The sequence below is a fragment of the Pleurodeles waltl genome, chromosome 7, assembly GCF_031143425.1.
Source record: "Pleurodeles waltl isolate 20211129_DDA chromosome 7, aPleWal1.hap1.20221129, whole genome shotgun sequence".
Taxonomy (NCBI): domain Eukaryota; kingdom Metazoa; phylum Chordata; class Amphibia; order Caudata; family Salamandridae; genus Pleurodeles; species Pleurodeles waltl.
This window is the reverse complement of record NC_090446.1, coordinates 475,709,251-475,734,850: the sequence shown is the minus strand read 5'-3', so window position 1 is coordinate 475,734,850 and position 25,600 is coordinate 475,709,251.

Genomic DNA, 25,600 nt, shown 5'->3' with positions numbered 1-25,600 from the left:
ATCCCCTCTGCCAGTGTCACCGTCAGGACTCACGCATCCGGAGTGAGGTGGGAGTCCTTGGTTGTAGGTTTTCTTAGACAGAGCCACTGTCCTCTGGAGTTCTTGGTCCTTTTGGGTAGGGCAGTCCTCTGGAGTTGGGCAGAGGTCGCTGGTACCGCTGGATGCTTCTCTGGTCTTTTGCAGGTTCTTTGAAGCAGGAGACAGGCAGGTAGGGCTGGGGCCAAAGCAGTTGTCGTCTTCCTTTTTATCTGCTGGGGGTTTCAGCATAGCAGTCCTTCTTTTAGGTCGCCAGGAATCTGGTGAGCTGGGTTCAGGGAGGTTCTTAAATCTTAGATTTAGGGGTGTTTTTGGGGTCTGAGGGCAGTAGAAAATGGCTACTGTCCCTGATGGTGGCTACACCCTCCTTGTGTCCACACCCTTTGAGGAGGAGGGCACATTCCTATCTCTGTTGGTCCCTATCCTCCAAACCAAGATGGAGGATTCTGCAGGGTGGGGTTACCTCCGCTCCTGACACCTTAGGGGTGGTCCTGGCTGGGGTGATCACTCCTCTCTGTTTTCCCTAAATTTCCTGCCGGACTTGCCACCAAAAGTGGAGCTGTGTCCACTAGCTGGAGTGCCCTGGGGCACTGTAATCCAATGTTTGAGCCTTTGAGGCTCACCGCCAGGTGTTGCAGTTCCTGTAGGGGGGGAGGAGTGAAGCACCTCCACCCAGGACAGGCTTTTTCTGACCAGAGTGCACAAAGGCACTCATCCCATATGGTCAGAAACTTGTCTGAAAGTGGCAGGCTGGCACAGACCGGTCAGTCTTACACTAGCAGGTTTGCTAACATACAGGGGGCATCTCTAAGATGCCCTCTGTGTGCATTTTTCAATAAATCCCACACTAGCATCAATGTGGGTTTATTGTGCTGAGAGGTTTGGTACCAAACTTCCCAGTATTCAGTGAAGCCATTATGGAGCTGTGGGTTTGTAATGACAAACTCCCAGACCATATACTCAATATGGCTGTACTGCACTTGCAATGTCTAAGAATGGACTTAGACACTGTAGGGGCATATTGCTCACACAGCTGTGCCCTCACCTGTGGTATAGTGCACCCTGCCTTAGGGCAGTAAGGCCTGCTTTAGGGGTGACACAGGCAGTAATTTGTGGGCATGGCACCCTGAGAGAGGTGTCATGTCAACTTTATATTTTTCTCCTTACCAGCACATGCAAGCTGCAAGGCAGTGTGTATGTGCTTGGTGAGGGTTCCCCTCAGGTGGCATAATACATGCTACAGCCCTTAGAGACCTTCCCTGGCCACATGGCCCTTGGTTCCCTGGGTACCTTTTACAGGGGGCTTAACTGTGTGCCGGGTTTGTGCCAATTTTAGAAACAAAGGTACAGTTTTAGGGAAAGAACACTGGGGCTGGGGCCTGGTTAGCAGGATCCCAGCCCACTTTCAATCAAAGTTGGCATCAACACTAGGCAAAATGTGGGGGGTATCCATGCCAACAGTGGTGCTTTCCTACAAGTATGCTCTAGCAAAAAAAAAAGCACAAAGGCTGTAAAGCGCCTAACCTGATGAATAAATGGTTATCAAACTAAACCAAATAAGAAAAGCCTGTGCATCTTACAGACATTCAGAGAGATAAAATCCTAACTGTTTGTACAGTCAACAAGAAAAGCAATGGGATAAGACCCATCTTGGTAGTAAACAAATATTATGATCAATCCTGAATTAAAAAAAGTATTGTTAGAGGGTTATAGAGAAAGGATACAACAGTGTTAAGAAGACCATTACCCTAGTTTAAGAGAGAGTGCATGGATGAGGTCAAAATTATTACACATATGTATCCATTATAAGACAAATATGGAAAATGGAAGCGTCAAATAAACAAAAGTAAACAGGAGGAGGTTACAATTAATTTATATATACGTTCCTTTTAAGGCAAATACAGGTCTATGAAAGCATCCAACAAGGACACTTTCACTTGTCAATCTTCCTGATGGAAATATAGCCCCATGTTACATTATAAGAAGTGGCCTCAGTCTATATTACAGTCATCTTCTAGGTTGTTGCTCTGAAAATCATACATAGATTTACAATACAACCTGTGCAATCACCAACAATATTACAATGTCTATAATGTGAGGCATATAGGGAAGTAAAACCCCCATATTAAACGATAGAGCAAGACTACATTTGTAATAAAAGGTGATGTCCCTTTAGTGTTAATCCGAACATCACAACTGACATCCAGTATGAACCAATGAGGCAACAGTGATATTTATATATCCGATAGCAGATTGTGTCACAGTCCATCTAAACGTCTATAAAAATGCATCATATCTAATGACCGAGTCCTCACTCATTGGAAAATTACCAATCACATATCAATTATAAGTTATAACTTAGGCCATATGAAATACATGTAGTTCCCTGTCAGTGTTAAAACCCTTATCCACTGTTCTTAATCGGATAATCCATCTGGTTTCTAATCTTCTAAGTGCATGTGTTGGAGTCCCACCTCGAGGACTGGGTTCTGCTTTATCAATATTATGAAATCTAATGTTAATCATATCAGCTTGTCCATGGCAGGTATTATAATGTACAGTAAGCGGATAATTGATGTTTTTATTCCTGATCGCCCTTCAGTGTTCCTGGATCCTCTCTTTAAGGGATCTAATGATACTCCTTAGGTAAATGAGCCTACATTCATATATGATACAGTATATAAACACACTTGGTTTTACAGTTGATGATCTTGGTGATCACATTGTTACTCATAGTATTGTATTGGAAAGAGGATCTAATCATTGGCAAAATAGCAAACATTACATTGACCATACTTATGGAAGTCCTTCGGATGTACAGGTAACCATGTTTTTGGTGTTTTGTCTCGGGTAACTGTGACACTGTTTTCCCCAATTGTGTAAGAGGGTAGACTTAGGGGAAATTGCTTAATTCAAGGCATTGTCTGATTTCAGAAAGTGCCAATGTGTGTGTAGAATCTTGAAAATGTCAGAGCTTAGAATACTATATGGGTTACTAAATGAAAATTTGTTATGTTTCCTTTTTGGGGACCTTTTGGTTGTCAAGAGGTCACCCCGTTTGACCCTCATGATTCTACTCCTTGCACCTCTGATGGTCTGATTCTAGTATCCCCTAATCATAAATCATCTTTCTTCCAAAGCGTAATGAATGAAAATGTATGTTTCCTTTTCAGGTACCTTTTGTTTGTCATGAGATTATCCCGTTTGACCTTAATTATTATTATTTTTTTTAACGATATTTGATTATCATTTTATTTTCATACATTGATAATATAACTGTAACTTGTACATTAGTCCGCATCAATTATTACCAACAGTTGTTGTATTGTTCCAATCTGTGGACAGTGTCTGCACGAGCGTATTCATGGTCTATGTAACTTCTTGATAGATATTCTCAAGAACTATTTACATGATGGTGGTTACTTTGAGGTGAATGTTCATAGTAGGGTGGGTTAAAGGCTAGTCATCTGGGATTGGAGTTCTCCTGTTAAGTTTAATCTTAACTGTCTACTCAGGGGTTATTTGGTCATGTGTGTGGGTGCATGGTAGGCTCCTGATCAGACTTATACAGTGTCAATTAGTCCAAGGTGGATGCTGCCCTCCTTGGCTACCGTACGCTCGGTGCTAGGTCCATCGATCTTCCCCTTCAGATCGTAGTGCGTGTTTATGTGTTCTTGTCTACTTAATTATTCCTGGCAGGATGGTGTCTCAGCTAATCTCCTTGTGTTTCCTCGTCACTATCTCGAGATTCCCATAATATTTCCTCCCATAAGGGGGCAATGGGTTTCTGGCGCAGTCCACTCATTTCTTCGCGCTCCAAGACCTGGAGTTCTGCTCTGGCCCATTTCGTGACTTCACGTAGCCACATTTCCAGTGGGGGGGGAACTAGAAGCCTTCCAGTTTAGTGTTATGTGACTCCTATAGAGTGCCAGTGCCAGGTCTAGAGACCTGGTAGCTACCGCACCCAGCGTCAGTCCCGAGCGCAGTCCCAGTAGGCACAGCGATGGGGTCTGCACCAGTTTGACACCCAGTGATTTCTCAAGTTCGCCCAGTATCTCCTACCAGGACCGCTGGATGCCCGGACAGTGCCATAGCATATGGTCCAAGTCTGCATCCAGTTCGTTGCATCTGGGGTCGCCCCCATAGATGATGTTTAGTCTATGCGGCGTCAGATATGTTCTGTGCAAATAATTAAATTGTATATATCTCAAACGTGTGTTCTTAGTTACTATCCTAGGGTATGCCATGGCTTTCTTCCACTCAGCCTCTGTCAGAGTATTGTCCAGTGCCCTTTCCCATCTCTCACGAAGGGCTTGGAGGGGGGTCAGAGTGCACTCATTTTGGGCCCTGTACAGTTTAGCGACCAGGTGGGTGTCCTCGCCCATGGTCAGGAGGATATGCAGGATATTGTGTGTCTCTGGTTCTGCGTTGATCATTCCCAGTGTATTTTAATACAGTGAGTCAGGTGCTGGTAAGTTAAGAACTGCCCAGTCGGTATTTTATTCCTTTCAGCTAGATCTGTGAATGATCTCAGTACTCCTCCCTGAAAGAAGTCTCCGAGAGTTCCAACCCCTTTACTCGCCCATATCCCTAGGCCACTGCTAGCCCTTGATCTGTCTGATGGGTCAAACACCAGCCATTCTAATGGAAGAGCCGGGGAATATGCTGTCCCTATTCCCACTCTACTTGAGCATCGCTTCCAGCATTCTAATGCAGTTTTCAGTAATGTACTCTCTACTTTGCGTCTCCCTGCCCGGGCGAGCATGAGCGCAAGTATCAAATTTTCGCCTCTCCCCCGCCAGCAGTGAGTCCCTCCATGCATCCTCTCCCCGCAAGCCATCAAGCCATCCAGCCACCCACTGCAACTGACAGGCCAAGTAATAGGATTTGAAATCTGGCACCCGAGGCCCCCCACGATTGCTGGCCTGCAGAGGACAGGGAGCGAGGCGCGTCTGCGGCCTCCATCCCATATAAGCTCTCTGAGTAGGGTGTTTAACTCGTGGAACCAAGTTGAGGGAATCACTACTGGTAGGTTAGTAAAGAAATACATGAGGCGTGGGAGCATTATCATTTTTGACAGGGATATCCTAGCCGAGATGGTCAGTTTCAGGGATCTCCAAAATCCCACTGAAGAGCGGAGCGCTCGGAGTGCCTTACCTATATTACCCTCGCGCAAGTCTCTTAGGTCGTGGAACACCTGGATGCCCAGATATTTAAAGGTGTGTGGAGCCCACACAACGTCCGGAGGGCATGTCGATGGGCGCGCTCTGCCCGCTTCCAGCGGGAAGACAATGGTCTTACTTCTATTTAATCAGAGTCCCGAAAGGGCTCCAAAATTGTCTAACGTCTCTAAAGCCCAGGGCAGGCCCATCTCGCCCTCCCTCAAGTATATTAGGACATCATCTGCGTAGAGTGAGATGATATTTTCAGTTTGTCCTAGCACTATCCCTCTGCCCAAGCCGGCGGAACGGAAATGGGTGGCCAGGGGCTCAATAGCCAGGGCAAATAATAGAGGGAACAGAGGATATCCCAGTCTAGTGCCCCTGTAAACTGGATATGCCTCCGAGATCGACTTTCCAGCCTTCACTCTCGCAAGGGGGGATGCATATAACCGATCCACCCAGCGCACCCAGTTTGTTCCCAGCCCCATTCGGAGCATCACTGTCCATAGAAAATCCCATTTTAGGGAGTCCAATGCCTTCTCGAAGTCTATTGCCAGTAGGGTTGCCCCTGGGGGCTTCTCAGTGTGTGACATGTGTAAAATGGAAAACAGGCGCCTCAGATTCATGATGTGTTCCGTGCTGGGATAAATCCATTTTGATCTTGGTGTATCAGATTAGGGATATGTTGAAGGATCCGATTGGCCATAAGTTTACTGAGGATTTTGAAGTCACAATTTAGCATTGACAATGGGCGGAAGTCGATCACCGAGAACTCACCTGTGTCTCGCTTAGGCAGTGGGATTACCAGGGCCTCCCTCATAGAGCCGGGAAGCATACCCTGTTGCAATGCCTCTGTGAATGTTTCTACCAGTCTGGGAGCTAGCAGTGAAGAGTACTTTTTGTAGAAGTCGGTACCTGGGGTTTTCCCAGCTGCTAACTGTGATATGGCTTCTTGCACTTCTTCCAGTGACACCGGGCCCCCCAGGACATACCTGTCGCTATCTGTCAGTGTGGATGATGGTAATGGGCGTATGTATGCCCGGACCTGTTCTAATTCAATTGGATCTGGCTGTCTGTATAGAAAGGTATAGTACTCTAGGAAGGCCTCATTAACTTCTTTAGGTGAGTGGTGAATCCTCCCCTTCATGTCACGCACATTTACTATAGGCGCCCCTTCGCTTCCTGGTCTCAACAGCCAGGCCAGCATTCTCCCAGACCTACCCTCTTCTGCTTGCACTGAGGCCCAATATCTTTGTGCGCTATGTAATCTTAGCTGTTCTTCAATTCGGGAATGCGAGGACCTTGCCTCTTTTAATCTGTCACCTTCTGTTTCTGTACCATTACTGTTCCTTTCTATTTCATGGAAGGTCTTTTGTAGCTCAACCAGTTCCCTTTCTAGTGTGCGCTTGATCCCAGCTGTCTAGCTCATGCAATGGCCTCTCACTGCCACCTTAAGGGTTTCCCATTCTATGCCTCTAGATGTTGCTGATCTAGCATTAAGGGTGACATGTTCTGCGATATGGGAGCGGAGTGACTCTCTGTATGCCTGGTCCTCCAGGGCAGACGGACGTAGTCTCCACAATGGAATGGGGGGGCCTATCCTCAGTTGCCTTCCATACCAGTAATAAGGGGTTATGATCGGTCAGGGTGCGTCCTAGGTATTCTGTGCGAGTTACATTTTGTCTAGCCTGTGCAGAGCATAGGATCCTGTCTATCCTAGGGTGTAGGCGGTGTAGGCTAGAGTAGAATGAATAGTCCCTGTCTGTCGGGTGTTGGGCGTGCCAAGCATCTGTCAGTCCCCAACTCAGCATCCATTCTCGGGAATGGCTGGCTATTTTATGTGTTATCGTCCCCTTAAGTGGCGGGATGGAGCGGTCCATGTCGCCGTCCACCACACTGTTGAAATCTCCTCCGATGAATAATTCCTCCCCGTTTCTACGTGTAAGATGTCCAGACAATTGCACTAAAAAGGGGATTTGGTCCTGATTAGGGGCGTAAATGCTGCATAGGGTAGTTGGGACTTCGTGAAGGAGGCCCCCCACTATCACAAATCTGCCCTCGTGGTCAATATTGGTGGACGTAACCTCAAAAAGAACCCCCGCTCTTATCCACACTAGTGCTCCCCTGGCATAGGCTGAATATTTAGTAGCGAAGATCTGACCCCTCCATCTGCGCTTCAATTTATCTATCTCAGTAGCTGTAAGATGGGTTTCTTGCAATAGACGACATGTACCCCCCTCCGTTTCAAGTACAAGAGCACACGATGACTCTTAGAGGGTGAACCCAGTCCCCTGACATTCCAGGTCAAGAATGAATAACTAGCCATGTCGGTGTGTGGTGAGCCGCCTTATTCCCCCCTTCCTTCCTGTGTCTTAGTTCCTCACCCACCTCGTTAAGCTTAATGTGAGTAAATCGTAACCCCAGGGACACCATCAATAAACTAAGTTGTAAACACCAACGCCCCAACCCCGGGGCACCTCTCAAACTATAGGTTGCACAGTTAACATTGCAACAGTGCAGTAATAATAACAAGTCAGTTTGAGTTCTCGCCATTCCGATTGAATGGCCGAGAAACCGGTTGAGGGGGTGGCCGCGAGGTCGTCGAGGCCTCTTCAACAATGCATTCTTATCCTCCAGGGCCAGTTGGGAGGATATCTATGCCAGTTCATCAAATGTTTGGGGAGTCACTCTAGGGGCGTCACCGGGGTAGCTGGAGCCTCCTTCTGAAGAGACCGACACTACGTCCGAGTCTTTTGCACTATTGACCAGCGAGGGTGCACTCCCGCACACCGAGGCCGCCGCATCCAGGGCCTCCATCTTTGCTAACTCTCTCTGGGCCCTGGTTGGCCCCATGGGTAGCCGATCTCTATTGCGCTGTCTCTTCTTTCCTCTGTGGGCGGCTCGTCCGGTCTGTCCGTGTCTGCCCACCGTTAGGCCCCTCGACTCCAACCATTCCCATGTTTCCTCTGGCGATTGTAGGTCCAGCTTCTCAGGCTCTACGGAGTAGACAGTCCCTGTCTCTATAATGCATTAACTTCGCCACCACTACCCATGGTGGCCTCCCCGGTGCCAGAGGTCTCGAGGGGACTCTGTGTGCTCTCTCCAGGGAGAAAAAGGCCGTAAGGTGGTCCGGCGCCACGACTGTGCGTAGCCATCCTTCGAGGAATTCCACCATGTCGGAACCCTCCACTCCCTCCGGAAGGCCTACCACCCGAATGTTGGTCCTGCGGTTCCTGCCTTCTGCATCTTCCACGCGGCGTTCGAGGCGGTGTACACGGTCTGTCAGCTGTAGGACTGATGCTGTGAGGTTTTCGTGCTTCGGAGTGAGTTCTGATACTGTTGCCTCTGTAGCTTTCACTTTGTCTGCCAGCTTGGTGTGATTTGCCCTCAGTAACCCCAGCTCCACTGCCACTTGGTTGATGTCTTGTTGTAAAGTTATTTTTGTGTCTTCAATGGCCCCTAGGATCTTCTCCAGGGTTGCCTGAACCGTTGGTTGCGCAAAATCTCCCATGGTCTCTTTCTTTTGTGGCTTATAGGATTACGATGCAATGTCTTGCTTCTGGTCTTACCCTTGGAAGACATTCGGGACTCGTGTTACTGTGGGCTAAATGTCGAACAGGGCAGTGACCCACTCACCGACTGGGGATGGGTGTATTCATTCTCCCGTCGGGCCCAGTTAATCTGATCTGCGGCCCCCGGACCGGTTGCCAGGATGTGCAAGCCTGGTTCCAGTTAGCGTGCTCAGCAGGTGGGGTCCATATTAGGATATAGATTGCGGTTATTGTCTACATTAATTTCTGGCAACTAGATACACTACAGTTCTACACATGGACTTGCCCCTCCTAGTGTCCATGGGTCCTCAGTGTGTCCGACACCAACAGAATCATCCGTATCCCCACTCCGGTCTAAGAGCGTCTGGCGACCAACTCCCATCCGAGTCCCGCAAACCGGTCCTCCCTCGATCGCCCTGGCCCAGTTCGTCCTGCCTGTTACCTTAGGGTATTTGAGAGCTGAAGCGATCTCCCGTTCCGAAGCCGCGATGGAGTAGTCTTTCCTGCTGTCTGTCCCCTCGGATAAGCTTGCGCCGTGTCCCTCCTTCGGGCAGGGGAACAGCCTTCCAGCCTCCAACTGTCAGGACCACCGCTGGCCGGTCTCGGACTCGGAGGGGCGGGTCCTCAAGGCCCAGGCCACCAGGGCCTTCTGGCGTCGGGTCCGCATCGGTGCCCGTTTGCGGCGCCCTCTAGCACGCTTCCTCCTCCTGCGGCCCTCATATTGGACCCCGCCGGGGCCTTCCCGGCAGGCTCCCTCCGCCAGTCTCGGCAGCTGGGTCGTCACTCCCCCGGGAGCAACCAGGGGAGTTCCGCAGGCAGCACGTAGCCTCAGCCTCACCCGGAGTCACTCACTGGCACCCGGCTCTCTTCACCTCTGCCCAACGCTGCTCCCGCTTCGGATCTCCGGTCCGGCCTAGCCCGGGTCCACACACGCGCCGGGTCTCGGTCGCCTGGATTCGTCTCTGCAGCTCTTCCTCTCGATCCGGTGGTCTCGACGGCCAACCCGGCTCCGCAGCTTCAAGATCGCACCCCCGGCTCCCGGGAGGATGTCGATTTTCACAGGATTAATTAAGGCCTCGACAGAGCTCTAAAACTAAGCGTCCGCCATGTTGGCCCGATCAGCCACGCCCCCCGTTTGACCCTCATGATTCTACTCCTTGCATCTTGAAGAGTCTTATTCGAATAGCCCCTAATCATAAATCATCTTTTCTTATTAGTTAAAGTTCTGATTTACAAAAAATGAGAATTGTTGCTACAGTTACGTTTTAGGCTTATCTCTCCATAAAGTCTCGCACTCAATGTGAATGTGAACTGATCGCATAAGATGGCATTGCAAGCAGTAGGTTTCCAATACAATTTAGAGCCGATGTTCTTCAATCTATATTCAAGACAACATTTAGATAGTCAATCATTTGTGTGCTGTATTGATAAGTAAAAGTCACATTGTAAGTATTATTAAGAGACTGTATAAGCTGGTTGGGTTTGTCCATGTTGCCTGACAAGAACATAAGTACATTGTCAATGTACCTCACCAGGTAAACAGTGGCGGCTGCTGCCAGTAAGGCTTGGTGGGGCAGTGCGCAGAGCAGGGAGAATGGGGAATAATAAATAAAAATAAAAAATACTTACCTGCCTCTGCAGTCTTGCATCCATGTTCCTGCCGCCTCAGTGCTTCTCTGCTTGCTCCCCCCCCAAATCGAGACGCGCTCTCATGCGGTTACCCAACATGAGAGAAGCACCAGGATTGGCCTGAGCAGGCTGAAATACCACTTAGGCAGTGGGAGCTTGTGCTGGTTCTCCACCCTGCTGTTCAACACAGCTCGGGTGGAGAGTTCCTAGTGTGCATGTCAGTTTGGCCGGCTGTCTTAGGCCGGCCAAATTGACATGCGCACTTACAGTGCACCCACTCCTGCTCCTCCTGACTCAGCAGACTGGGTAAGTGGAAAAATAAAATGATAATAAAATGCTTTTTTCATTTTATTTTTCTGCTGCCTTTCAGCAGTAGGGCAGTGTTTCTTCGCCATGACAATGGGGGTCGCCCCTGCCAGTAAATGATGTGTTCCATTAGCTCTGTAGGGCAGAAGGTCCAGATGTGTAATTTTTCAAATATCCCCATATATACATTTGAGAACAATGGAAAATAAATGTGGACCCCATGGCCACACATTGTGTTTGTTTGTTTCACTCTCCATTGTATAGAAATACGCTGATATCCAGAACCAGTTATTACATCAATCAGCACTCCAGTGTGTTCTAATAGGGTAGCGTCTCTGGTATCTAAAAAATGTTGGGACAGCTGATATACCTTCTTTCTTAAGAATGCATGTATAGAATGAACAGACAGAATGTAACTAAAATCTTTCCGTCCGTGCACTCAGTCTGAAACTTTGCTGAGAAGCTCCTTAGTATCTTGAAAATATGTTGTAAGATTACGAACAAAAGGTTGTAAGTACAGATCAATATATTCAGATAACCTTTTGGTTGAAGAATTGATGCCTGATATAATGGGCCCTCCAGAAGGAAACTCACCCTATTTGTGAATTTTGGGCAAAATATATATGCATGGCGCCTTTTGTGTATGGTTAAAAAGATACCTATATTCTACCTCGGTGATTAGACAAAGTTCTCTCCAACGTTTGAGTCTCTGCTTAATAATCAAAATAATATCCATAAATGGGTTATATATGAACCTTTTACATGAAGGAGTGTCTACTAGTTGGCGATTAATAGCTTGCTTGTAATCCACCTTATTCATGACTACAACTTTGCCACCCTTGTCAACTTCTTTGATGACAATATTGGGTTCCTCCATTGGGAAGGTTTTTTTATTTTATTTATTTAATATAAAAGAATGCATACAAAATTGCACTGCACTGTATCCACATTTCTTTAGAGATAGATTCCAGTCCAGCCCTACAGGCCTAATGTCCAATCCATTTTAGTGTCCTAGTTTCCATCTCTGCATAACTGATACAACATAGTGTGTATGGAGAGTCAACACAATGATGGCAATATGTTAGGCTGTCTCAAGACTTACAGTATTAGAAAATTATAGAGACTAGCAGCGTTATCTACAACGATTGCAACATTATACATTAAATCTTTAACTATTGAACATTAATACTGTAAGCTTTGTTTATCAGAGACAAACCTAAAGAGAGAGCAACTGTTATCATCCAAACCATCGGGTACATACAGGGAAGCCGCCCGGTGGGGGGACAGCAGGACAACACCCTGCGGATGAGCAGGGATTACTCCTTAGGTGAAAGAGGGGAGGGACATCTCACAGAGACACAGAAACCAAGAGGAAGGGGCGGGAGGACCCCTTCCCTCAAATTCATGACCATGAACCCATAGCTCACAAACTCATTGCCTGAGGCACCTAACCAAGGTCAGAGCTCAACTAGTGGAAGCATCTGTTAAGGAGTATTCCCCATCGCTCTTATGCTCTCCGGGCAGCGCATCAATCATACTCCTCCAGATCACGCTCAGCGTATTCATCCACACGAAACCCTCGTAAGCAGCACTCCTCCGCAGTTGCCCATTCAACGAAATCACCTAGCCAAGTAATATGCAGTGGGGGGGGATCGGGCTGGCCCACCGGATTGCATTGCGTCTGTTCGCCAAAATAAGCCCCAACTGCAGAAATCTATATGCCATTTTGCGTCTTTTTTCGGGAATGGGGAGTAGACCCAGCAGGCAATGCCTCATTGTGACCTTCACTCCAACAGCCGCTACTTCCCTCAGTGTCTTTACCACCTTACACCAACAGGGTTGGATAGAGTCACAGATCCATGTTATGTGCTCAAAAGAAGCTGAAGGCTCGCCACAGTGAGCACAGCTATCAGGTCTTGATGGGAATAGTCTATGCAAGCGTTGAGGTGTCAGGTATGCTCTATGCAAATAATAAAAGTGTGTCAACTTATATCTAGCGTTGCTAGTCGCATCCAGTACCAGGGAACAAGTCCTATTCCATTCCCCATCCGTAAGCGGCTTTCCCAGGCTTGCATCCCAGCGGTCCCTAGCCACCTGTATGTCAATCAGCCTATCTCTTTTTAGAGCCTTATATGTTCGAGAGAGGAGACCGCGGTCACTGTCAGAGTCAATAGGTGTCACCACAAGGTGGGATTCAGCAGGTTCCTCGGGAAAAGACGTCCAAATCTACTGGTCTGTCTGCGATATGCTTGCATATTGCAGGAATTGTCCCTGATGGATTCCAAAAAGGGTTTCAGCTTCCTCCTTTGTAATAAACCTGCCATTTTGATATAAATCCCCTGCATTGTTACAGCCCCCTGCATGCCACTGCGCAAAGTCCAATATGTCAGTAGCTTTGGCAAAGGGCTGGATCCACCATAGCGGAATCAGACGCGCGTATGGCATTCTGCGCAGAACCAGCAAAACCGCCAGCTCCCAGGCACGCAACACCCACTCCACCAGGTAGGGGCCATCCAGCGGCAGCCTAGAGCCACCCATTAGAAGGTACGGTAGACGTAACACACACCTAACAATTCTTTTTACCAGTTGGGGGCATCATCACACCACCGGGCTGCATACTGTAGCAACCCAGCTAAGTAATATAAATATAGGTCTGGTAGCCCCAGGCCCCCATCAACTAGGTCCCCAGGCCCTATATGTTTGAGAGAGGAGACCGGGGTCACTGTCAGAGTCAATAGGTGACACCACGAGGTGGGATTCGGCAGGTTCCTCGGGAAAGGACGTCCAAATCTCCCGGGCTGTGTGCGATATGCTTGCATATTGCAGGAATTGTCCCTGATCGATTCCAAAAAGGGATTCAGCTTCCTCCTTTGTAATAAACGTGCCATTTTGATATAAATCCCCTGAATTGTTACAGCCCCCTGCATGCCACTGCGCAAAGTCCAACATGCCAGTAGCTATGGCAAAGGGCCAGATCCACCATAGCAGAATCAGGCGAGCGTATGGCGCTCTGCGCAGAACCCGCACAACCGCCCGCTCCCAGGCACGCAACACCCACTCCACCAGGTAGGGGCCATCCAGCAGAAGCCTAGAGCCACTCATTAGAAGGTACGGTAGACGTAACACACACCCAACAATTCTTTTTACGAGTTGGGGGCATCGTCACACCACTGGGCTGCATACTATAGCATCCCAGCTAAGTAATATAAATATAGGTCTGGTAGCCCCAGGCCCCCATCGACTAGGTCCAGCTTCAACACCTCCATGCGGACTCTGCATCTCTTATCTGCCCAAACTAGGGATAGTAGTAGTTTATCTAGTTGTCGAAACAGCAAAGGGGGTAGTTCACAGAGCGAGTTTTGCATAACATACAGGCACCGCAGGAGTAAGATCATTTTGCTAAGTGTGATTCTACCCATAACCGATAATAGGAGGGATGTCCAGAATTGGATAGAGGCACGGAAGCCTTCCATCACTTTCCCCATGTTCCAGTTATATTGTAGTTGCAGGGAATGCGCTACTTGTATGCCCAAATACTGAAAGGACTCGGGCTCCCAAGCAAGATACAATTGTGATAATTCTGATGCCGCCACCATTGACAAACCTGCCATTAGGAATAACACCGTCTTCCGACGGTTAACCCGGGGGCCGGATGCCCGACCAAAAACATCCATCATACTTAACGAGAGAGTGATCGATTGTTCCAGGTCTGTAACATACACTAGAGCATCATCTGCATGCAAAGATATAATGTGTGTTCTCGTCCCTACTCGGATGCCCCACCTATCTAGGTCCGTCCGCAGCTGTATGGCCAGGGGCTCCATGGCCAACGCGAACAGCAGTGGTGACAATGGACATCCCTGCCACATGCCCCGTTCAATAGTAAAGGAGTCTGACACTATTGCCCCCGTACACACCCGCGCCCGAGGTGCTGCATATAACAGACGCACCCATGATAGGAAGTCGGGACCTATGCCCATCCTGTGCAGCACCTCCATAGGTATTCCCAGGATAAAGTATCAAATGCCTTCTCTATATCTAAGGCCATTGTCAGGAATAAGGCTGTGCGCGGTCCAGGTCCCGTCCGAAACTCCGCTGTGCGGTTTTGCTGCGCTTTATGCGCACCAGTTGTTATCCCCTCTTGTTCCAAAAGTGACCATCAGCGTCGTCTGCCCTGTGTGAAAACTCATGTAGCTGCAGGGTCAGGGCATTGGTGGACAAGATGCACTCATCAGTGCTATTCTATGAAGGGACTACAATTCCCATGTTTTTAGAGGCAGCAGCCATCTTGGGGTGTGGCAGGCCTATAAAGCCCAGCCACACCCAAACACGTTGCTCACTATTTTGAAGACTTCGATGCAGTCAGACCTCGTGGGGGTTCCTCTGAAGAAGAGCAGATTTCCTGCAAGGCAGATTGACGGCAAATCGGAGTATCCTTGTTTCCATGGTGAATGCAGATATGAGTAGGTCGTACTCGTAGCGGTAAGGTCTTGATGAGCCCAATCTTGAAGGGAGTTGTTACTTCCAAAAGGTAAAGCACCCCTTAGCACAACGAGCAAAGCATTTTCAGTTTTCAGAGTAAAGCGCACTTGGCATGGCAATCAAAGCACTTCAGTCCACATGAGGAAAGCGACCTTGGCACGGCAATCAAAGCGGTTCAGTCCACATGAGAAAAGCAACCTTGGCACAGCAATCAAAGCGCTTCAGTCCGCATGAGTAAAACGCCCTTGGCACGGTAGTCAAAGCTCTTCAGTCTGCATGAGTAAAGCGCCCTCAGCACAGCAATCAAATCGCTTCGGTCCATATAAGTAAAGCGCCCTTCGCACTGCAATCAAAGCGCTTCAGTCCACATGTGTAAAGCACCCTTGGAGCAGCAATCAAAGCGCTTCAGTCCACATGAGTAAAGCACCCTTGGTACAGCAATCAAAGCGCTTCAGTCCACATGAGGAAAGCACCCTTGGCACAGCAACCAAAGCGCTTCAGTCCACATGCGTAAAACGCCCTTGGAACAACAATCAAAGTGATTTAGGCCACATGAGTAAAGTGCCCCTTAGCATAACGAGCATAGCGCTTCACATAAGACAAGTGAAAGCGCTTTCTGGCATAAGAAAAAAAGCGCTTCAGTTCACATGAGGAAAGCACCCTTGGCACAGCAATCGAAGCGCTTCAGTCCACATGCGTAAAACGCCCTTGGCACAACAATCAAAGTGATTGAGGCCACATGAGTAAAGCACCCCTTAGAATAATGAGCATAGGGCTTCAGATAAGAAAAGTGAAAGCGCTTTCTCGCATAAAGAAAAAAGCGCTTCATGTATAATAATCAAAGTGCTTCATGAACAATCAACAAGGCACTTCTGCCCATCGAATAAAGCGCTTTAAGTTCAATGAGTAAAACTTATGGGCTTATAGTTGTAAATGTGAAGGAATTTTTTGGAGATAAGCAAATTATAGTTTCATGTTTTTTTGGAAAGCATAATATGTGAAAAGCATATTTAAGTCTTTGAGAATTTCTAGGCTGTGATCAAACGTCTGTTTTATGAATGCATAGTTGTTACAGGATTGATATTCAGAGTATGACCATAGTCCAAACCTCTTGCCATCTCTTGGTTCTGAGGTTGTTCCATGATTCAAAGACAGGGCTTCACCCTCAGTTCAAAAGGGGTCTCAATCTGATATCACATGAGACGCCTTTAGTCAAGAGTCTATTGATGATTTATACTGCTATGAATGAGTATATGCATATATGTTCTAACCTTTTCTTTTCAGATCTCTTTCCCTGCAGTTTCCTACCCTAATTCTCTTCCCCCTGCCTGGCTTCATCATAACTCTGTGCTATTATAGCTTTCTGAGTTGGTGACGCCGGGAGGTGGGACTTTTGTTCAGCAACGTGCAGATCCTGAGGAAAGGACACTGTGACAGCCACCAGTGCTGCGTGGAGTGCAGAGTCACGAGTCTCGTGCATTATATGTGATAGGCACCGTAAGTTCATGTGGGTCCCCCTCCCCTGTATGAATCCGCATTGATCTCCCTGCACTATATATGTCACCACTCGACTAAATCGAGTTGCCAGTACCTTAGCTAGCAATTTAACATCAACTGAGACCTGGATCGAGAGGATGCTTCAGACATGACAGACTGTACTAGCAGCCTAGCCTCTTCGCCCTCCTGCCTTTTTTGGTCAAGACTCAGGGTGTCAGCTGGTCGTACTATCACTTTGTCTCCACGGTCGGTGCGATGGCGTCTGTTATTTCTGCATACAGTGGCCTGCAGCTCCATCACCCCTTGATTTCTCCCACGTCTTTCCCCATGTGGGTATTCCAGGGTCCCTGCCCCATCAGTCCATTCCAACCAGTCCCAAACTGCTTCAGGAGACTGGAAGAAATGGGAGTGGCCCGCATGGAGAACCTTCAACTTGGCCGGATACAGCAGCATATATGTATAACCCAGTTCTTTTAATTTTCTCTTAACACCTATATATGATTGTCTTTGGAGCTGCACCGCTCTAGTGTAGTCGGGGGGAAAAAAGCGAATGGTGTGACTCTCGTAGGCAGGGTCTCCATGTTTGCGTACCTCCTGTAAGATAACATCTCGGTCCGTATAGTTGAGAATCTTGGCTATAATCGTTCTTAGAGGGGCTCCCGGTGGCAGAGGCGGGGCTAAGGCCCTGTGTGCACGCTCTACCACAAACACAGATGATAAGGGGCAGCAGGTAGCATTTTTTGAATCCAGTCCTCTAAAAAGGCCTAGACGTTCACCCCTCCACGCCTTCGGGGAATCCCACTATTCGGAGGTTACATCTTCTCGCCCTACCCGCCGCATCCTCGACCCTCGCCTCCAGTTTGCGCATTTCAACTTTGATGGTGGCCACTGAGGCCTTCAGTGTACCTATATCAGACTTCATACATGTCACCTGTTGCTCAGTGGCCACCGAGTGTTCTGCCACTACCCTCAAGTCAGCTCTCAGTAGATTGGCATCGACCGATATGGCTGCAATTTGTGTTTGCACCGCTTGCCCAGATGCTTCAATGGCAGCCAGGATTTGTGCCCCGGTAGGCTCAGCTCCCTTTTCCGGGGGACCAGAGGAATCTTTTTGCAGACTCCATCCTGCGTTCTGGGCTGTGTATTGGTCCATCCGGGTTTGCTCCACTCCCTTGCTTGATCTGTCTTTGCCATTGTTGTACACTGTGCGAAGCGACAGCCACCACTGAAATCACTGGGTACTGGGGGGCACACTGCTGGCAACAGCTCAAGAGCTCCATCCCCACACTCTCACAGCTCACTGCAGCACGGTCACCAAAGGGCTAGCTCTCACCGAACCACTCCAGGTCAGGGGTTTATCCAGCCAGGGGGCTGCAGCCGGAAGACTGTCCCCGCAACTCAGGTGCGACACCGCAGTCACCGGAATCCTGCAGTCAAGGTGCCCACCTCAGAAGACAATCAACAGGGCAGGCGTGTCCCCCTCCCCCCTCCATCGTCGCACTATCCTCCACAGGGCTGGTTTCCCACTGGGGGCATGCCCGCCTCCGCCAAGCCGCACACCTACTTTCTCTAGGCCTCCTTTGCGGGCCCTCCCGGCCCGGGTGCCCACCACTAGCACTGCTCCCTCTGCGCAGGGGGTGAAGGGGACGTGGTGTACAAGCCGTGTCAAACTCCTCACTACAGACGATCCCTCGCCAAAGCCACACTCCCTCAGGTTTCACCGAACGGGCGCAGCACTCAGCAGCTGTCGGCCCAGTCCACTTCCGCAAGTGCTGGAGCCATCTTAGGGTCAGGCTCACGTCCCGAGTGCTCCCTTTCGGCTCGATTGCGGCAATTTCCTCAGCCTCTCACCCCCCATCTCCATCCCAAAACCTCTACCAACCGTTCCGCTGGGTCCGCGGGGGCCTGGGGTGGCAGGATGATTGAGGATTGAGAAGCCAGGCCTGAGAGCACTTCTCTAGTGCTTCCGATCGGCCATCTTGCTGGCTACGCCCCCCATTGGGAAGGTTAATGGCAATCTTTCCTAGTCATATTTTGCTGCATATGTTTGGAACTCATAATGGAGCTATCCTTAAGTCTATACAGTTCTTGTGTCACTTTCTGATAAAAAAAAACGTCAATGACATTATCTGATGGGCAACAAGGTATGAAATTAGAATTACAACCACTATCTAAGTCTAAGTTGGAAGTAATATTGAGGACCATCAAAATTTGTGAAAGAGCGGGAGTGGTATCCTGGGTTTCCTCCAGAGATAACAACACCTATATGTCACGTATGTCTCTGATCAATCTGCTACAATCTATTGTTTCGGGACACAGTAGTGTCTGGTGAGTGCTCTTACAATGGAAGTGTTTTTGGAGTTGAAGCTTGCGAATACACTTGGAAAGGTCTATGTGCAGATCGGTAAAGTTTTACAAAGAAGTAGGACAAAAACTCAGTCCTTTGTTAAGAATCTTTATTCGAGGCATGCTGAGATAGTAACTAGACAGGCTCACAACAGATATGTCATCACAATTAAAATTCATAATGTCCGTCCCTAATCCCTGGATCACGTTTTCCGATTGTGTGTTGTCAACCCCTTCTTATCTTTTTGTTTTTTGTCCTGAGTCTGTCCTTCCCTCATTGGATTTTCTTAAGTTTGTTCCTTGTGAGGCTACTGGGGGAGGTATATTGATGATGTATTAATTGTCTGGTCAGGCAACCCAGACAAACTCAATCAGTTTATACAGTATCTTAATAATACTTAAAATGTGACTTCTACTTATCAATACAGCACACAAAGATTGAGGAGCTGGGTGTTGTCTTATATATTGATGGGAAGAACATAGGCTCCAAATGGTATAGAAAACCCACTGCTTGCAGTGCCATCTTATGCGACCAGTTCACATCCACCTTCACAATATCTTATGGAGACATGAGAATAAGAGGCAAGTGTAGTGACAATTCTTATTTTTTTATCTGAACTTCAACTTAAGGAGGAAAGATGATTTATGATTAGGGGCTACTCGAGTCAGACCCTTGGAGAGACAAGGAGTAGAATCATGAGGGTCAAACAGAGTGACCTCCTGAAAAACAAAAGGTCCTCGAAAAGGAAACATAACAAATTGTCATTCATTACACCATATAGTATTCTAAGCTCTGAAATTTACAAGATTTACACAAACATTGGCACCTTCTGAACCTGGACAGTGCCATAAATGATGTGATTTTCCCCAATGCCTTCTCAAACACTGTAGGAGAAAAAGATTGAGAAACTCAGTGTGTCCTAGTTACATGAGATCAGTAACACCTGAAAAATGGTTGCCTGTACAGCCAAAGGGCTTCCATAAGTGTAGTCAGTGTAATGTCTGCTGCTTTGCAAAGAATAAGATGTTCTCTTTCCAATACAATACTAACAGACACTATGGGGGTCATTCCTACCCTGGCGGCCCGAGACCACCAGGGTAGGGGACGGAGGAAGCACCGCCAACAGGCTGGCGGTGCTTCTGGGGCTATTCTGACCGCGGCGGTAAAACCGCGGTCAGAAAAGGGAAGCCGGCGGTTTCCCGCCGGCTTTCCGCTGCCCCTGTGAATCCTCCACGGCGGCGCTGCAAGCAGCGCCGCCATGGGGATTCCGACCCCCTTCCCGCCAGCCTGGTTCTGGCGGTTTTCACCGCCAGAACCTGGCTGGCAGGGAACGGGTGTCGTGGGGCTCCTGGGGGGCCCTGCAGTGCCCATGCCAGTGGCATGGGCACTGCAGAGGCCCCCTAACAGGGCCCCACATTGATTTTCAGTGTCTGCTTGGCAGACACTGAAAATCGCGACGGGTGCGACTGCACCTGTCGCACACCAGCAACTCCGCCGGCTCCATTCGGAGCCGGCTTCCTCGTTGCTGGTGCTTTCCCGCAGGGCGGGCGGGCGGGCGGCCTTTTGGCGGTCGCCCGCCAGCCCAGCGGGAAGGACAGAATGACCGCCGCGGTCTTTTGACCGCGGTACGGTCTTCTGGCAGTTCCCGCCAGGCGGGCGGCGACCGCCGCCCGCCAAAGTAGGAATGACCGCCTCTGTGATGAGAAAGTCCATTAGTTGTAAGACCAAGTAAGTTTTATACTGTACCATCTGTAAATGTGGGTTAATTTAGGGATTACCATCAGAACTCTTAAGGAGAGGATCCGGGGAACACTTAAGGTCGATCAGTAATAAAAACGTCAATTGTCCTCTTGCTGTACATCACAATATCTGCCATGGGCAATCCAATATGATTGACATAAGATTTCATGGTATTGATAAAGCAGAACCCAGTCCTCGATCTGGTAATAGAACACATGCACTTGGAAGATTAGAAACCAGATGCAATAAACCACTAAGAGCAGTGGATAAGAGTTTAAACACTGACAGGGAACTACATGTCTTCCTGATGGACTATTTTATGACCTATTATTCATATGTGATAGCTAATTTTCCAGCGACGGAGGACTCTGTCATTAGATATGTTGCATTTTTATAGACTTTTAGATGAACTGTGACTCCATCTGCTATAGGATGTATAACTATCGCTGTTGCTTAATCGATTCATACTAGATGTCAGTGGTGATATTTGTATCAACACTGTAAGGACACCACCTTTTATCACAAGTATAGACTTGCACTATTGTGTAATATGGGGGTTTTACTTCTATATATGCCCCCACACTATAGCTATTGTGATACTGTTGGTGATTCTTCGGAGCAACAACCTAAGAGATGATTGTAATATAGACTGAGACCACGTCATATAGTGTAATGTGTTTGTTTCCACCAGGAAGTTTGACAAGTGAACTTATCCTTGTTTTTGTTGGATGCTTTCATAGACCAGTGTTTGCCTCTTAGTGGAGGCATATAGGCATTAATTGCAATCTCCTGCTATGTACTTTTGTTTGAAGCTTCCATTTCCCAGATTTCTTATATTTGACACGTATGTATAATGATTTTCACCTTGTCCATGGACTTTCTCTTACACTAGGGTGATGGTCTTCTTAACGCTGTTATAGCCTTTCTAACAGTGCTATAACCTTCTAACAGTACTTTTTAAATTTGTGATTGTTGATATTTGTTTTCACCTTATCCCGTTGTTTTTCTTGTTGACTCTACAAATAGTTAGAATTGTATCTCTGAATATCTGTAAGATGCACAGACATTTCTTATTTGGTTTAGTTTGGCACCCATTTAGTCACCAGGGTAGACTCTTTAAGGCCGTTCTTCTTTGCCTAGAGCACACTTGCTTCCATACTCCTTTTTGATTATAACATTTTTATGTTACGTGCCTTGGTCCCACTTTTATTGTTAACATGGCTGTGCTTTTTTTCGGGCCTAGGAAATACATTTATCCTCTTTTCGACCTTTATGGCATCGTCAGCATCAGCGGGTACCGATACACTCACCAACGTGCCCGGACATGATGTTTTTGGATCAGTATGGGGAAAGGCACAGCACATGAGGTGACTGCATTTATATTTTGATAGCTGTCACTGTAATATTGTTTGAGATCACACATTTTACTCCTGGGACAGTTACAATTTGATTATGGTTTGTTTTCTTTAGGCTTATCACGGCTTCTAAACAATTCTTGTGTACTGCATTTCTATTTGTACGATGGCAACTGCATTTACACATGCCGAAAGGGATCATTATTATCTGTTTCTTAGTCCGTCCCAACTACATATCCCTGATGGTGGTGGGACTACATTCGCATTAAGCTGAGAGTTTTAATAGGTACTTTGTGTGTCCTTTAGTATATATTGTGCACTTCTGTATCAGCATTAGACAGTCTTTTACCCTCTAATGAACTTACTATGGTTTTAAGGACCACTATGAGTATCCGTGTGATGGAACTACATTATTATTATATCTCATAGGACTTACCACTTAGACAGGTATTTGCCTTAAGTCTTTCTAGTAATTTACTTCTGGCGCAGGACGACAGTGATTAATACAACTCATATGTGTCTTTGTTCATACCACTTTTAGGGTACTTCGTTCTTATAAACATCTGCCCAGTTCTTATTCAAGTATATTCTCTTTGGAATGCATGCCATATTACAGTACATCAGGTACTTCAGTTCCTGTATGGTTTGTTTTTTACACTCCACAGCACTATGGGAGATTACATGGGCTTTTACATCTATATGCCTTTTTCATCAGGCAAGCTAGGTACCCTTGATAAATGTCTATTCCAGGTAACAATGTTATATTTTTCCATGGCATGCTCTATTGGTCCAATTATCATTGAATCGTTTTTTGCACTACATGGGTGTACAAACTATTCCATATACTTTCAAAGAAATCTTTAGCTAATACTAAAATTAGGTTATTGGGCACTATCCAATTTGTGTTGGGGTTCCATTATCAATTGAATGTCTTACTTATTGGGCATATTTCACCATCGCTCTTTCTTGAGGGCTACCCTAGTTTCCCTTTTGTCATCAAGCGTTTTAATAGCATGAATGCTTTATAGGTATTGTCTGCAACCTTGAGAAAGTCTGTGGCAAAACACGTTGGCCGCCTTCATACATCTGTACTAAAATGATTGATTAAGATTGTTAAAAATTTGGAAAATAAAACGGGTTTTAATCACATCAACGTTTGGAAATTAATCTTTGGATTTATAGACTATTCTGACTTTATTTACATGTGCTTTAATATTGTTGTTTATAAATTTCTGCTCTGGAACTATTGTTCCAGGCTGGGCATTTCACCCTTGATAGCGGATGATTATACCATGTAAGCAACAGCTAATGGACAATTCATACATTTATAATTATACCCATTTAATATGGCCTTTACGTAGATGTAGTGAATGTATGTCATAGCCGCCATTTTATTTTCTTTATTGCCACTGCAGGAACGTCTCGCGACACAGTGGTCACAAGCAGCATTTCTACAAGATCTAGTGATAGTGAGGACCAGTACTCATCACTTCCTGCAGCTGTGGAACAGAAATAATTTACTGCAGGGCGAGTCCTTTGCAGACTCCATCCCACAAGTAACTATCACCACAGACACTGCCCTCTCTGGCTGCGGGGTGCATCTCTACACCATGGCACTTCAGGCTCTCTGGTCACCCCAAAAGAAGGGGTTTCACAGCAGCTACCTCGAGCTTCTAGCCATTCACCTAGCCCTCAAAGCCTTCTTTGAGACCATTCGGGACAAAGCGGAATTCCACAAAACCAACATGACTGCCATGTATTATCTGCTGAAACAGCAGGCCCTCACTCCCCACAGCTGTTGGCACTGGCACACAATATTTGGCATTGGGCAGTTCACCATCAGATACACCCTCTAGCAGGGTAACTCCAGAAGGGTGAACAATGGCTTAGCAGACCTGCTCAGCAGGACAATCAAGTCCAAGAGTGGGAACTCCACCCATGAGTCCTGCTTCGAAGATTGTACGGGAGAGGAGGGGCAAAGGGGGTTCACAAATAGATATTCACCACTCACGAAAATGCAAAATGCCAAGGCTTCGCCTCCAGTTTTCTACATCCACATTCCATTGGCAATGCCCTAACAATTAATTGGTCAGAGATATTTGCCTCCTCCCACTCATTCCATATGTGGTGAGGAAGCTTTGGCAAACATCCCTCCCCTTCATCCTAGTAGCTACCACGTGAGCCAGACAACCATGGTTCTCAACCCTAATAAAGATGTCTACTACCACACACGAGGCTCACCAGCAGTCCACACTTTTTCACTCTAAAATAGGCAAAATCAGACTTTCAGACCCTAAGCCGCTCAATCTAGAACTCAAGGTCTTTACGTTTCGTTATCTAAGTTCAACACAAGAAATGTATGAATATTGTGAAGGAAGCTTGCAGGGCTTGTTTCACAACCAAGTAAAAGAGATTTTTCTACTACTGTAATTGTAGGAATCAAGACCTTCTTAAACGAAAATACAAGACATTGTCTATTTGCTCTACCTACAAAAATCAGGGTTAGCATATACTTCCATACGACTAAATCTTACATCCATTGCTGCATGTTTGCAAAATTGAGATCATTACTCTCTTCAGAATTCCCATCAATATAGCCTTTATGTAAGGCCTTAAAAGTAGCGTTGCCATCGAGGACTCCTAGTCTCAGGAACCAATGCGCCAACTGGTGCTTTTGTAGCTGAAGACAGGGGGAAGAGCCCCATCACACACTATGTAGCACCATCAGTGTTCCTACTGTGCGGAATAGCAGCATTGCCATCGGGGACTCCTTGTCCCTGGAACCATAGTGTCAGGAGGTGCTTTTGCAGCTAGGACAGGGTGAGGAGTCCTCTCGCGCTATTCAGCACCATCAGTGTTTCCGCTGTGTGGGACGCACCTGGGCCAAGGGCAGCCTGGCCAGGAAGAGGCACAGCAGGGCTCTACAGCTAGATGCTGCCCGGTGCTCCCGGACTGTCTATCTCCATTTTCAGGTCCGCTTTCATGTTAGCCCACATTTTGTACCTCCTCATTGGAGATCTCCTGGGAGGGTCTCTGTCTCTAAGCTCTTACGGCTTAAGAGCCAGGGCTGAAGGATGAGAGCAGGACTTCTTGTGTTTTTTTCCTGGGACTGTGAGAAATACTTGGTTTTACCACAGGCAGTATTTCCATTTACCCACAATGAGTATTATAAGTTTACCTATGTAATTTTAAGCCCATAAAACGAGGCTGGACTCTACTAAGTGCCCCCAAATGCATATTATTTCTGCAAGATGGACGTCAAAACTTTGCCAGAACTCTGCAGTTTAATCCGCACCTGTGTGTTTTTTGTATGTCTCAGAATATTCCATTTGATTGATATTCTCTCTCCATTGTTAGGTGCCTACCGACATCTGGTATTGCCATTCATACTACCATCTACCATGGTGACAAGAAAAGCATCTGGTGCTATTCCTGCCACGCTCCTTCTATGAAGTGCACCTCGATTGATTGGATGCTGGAGAGGGCAGTGGGGTT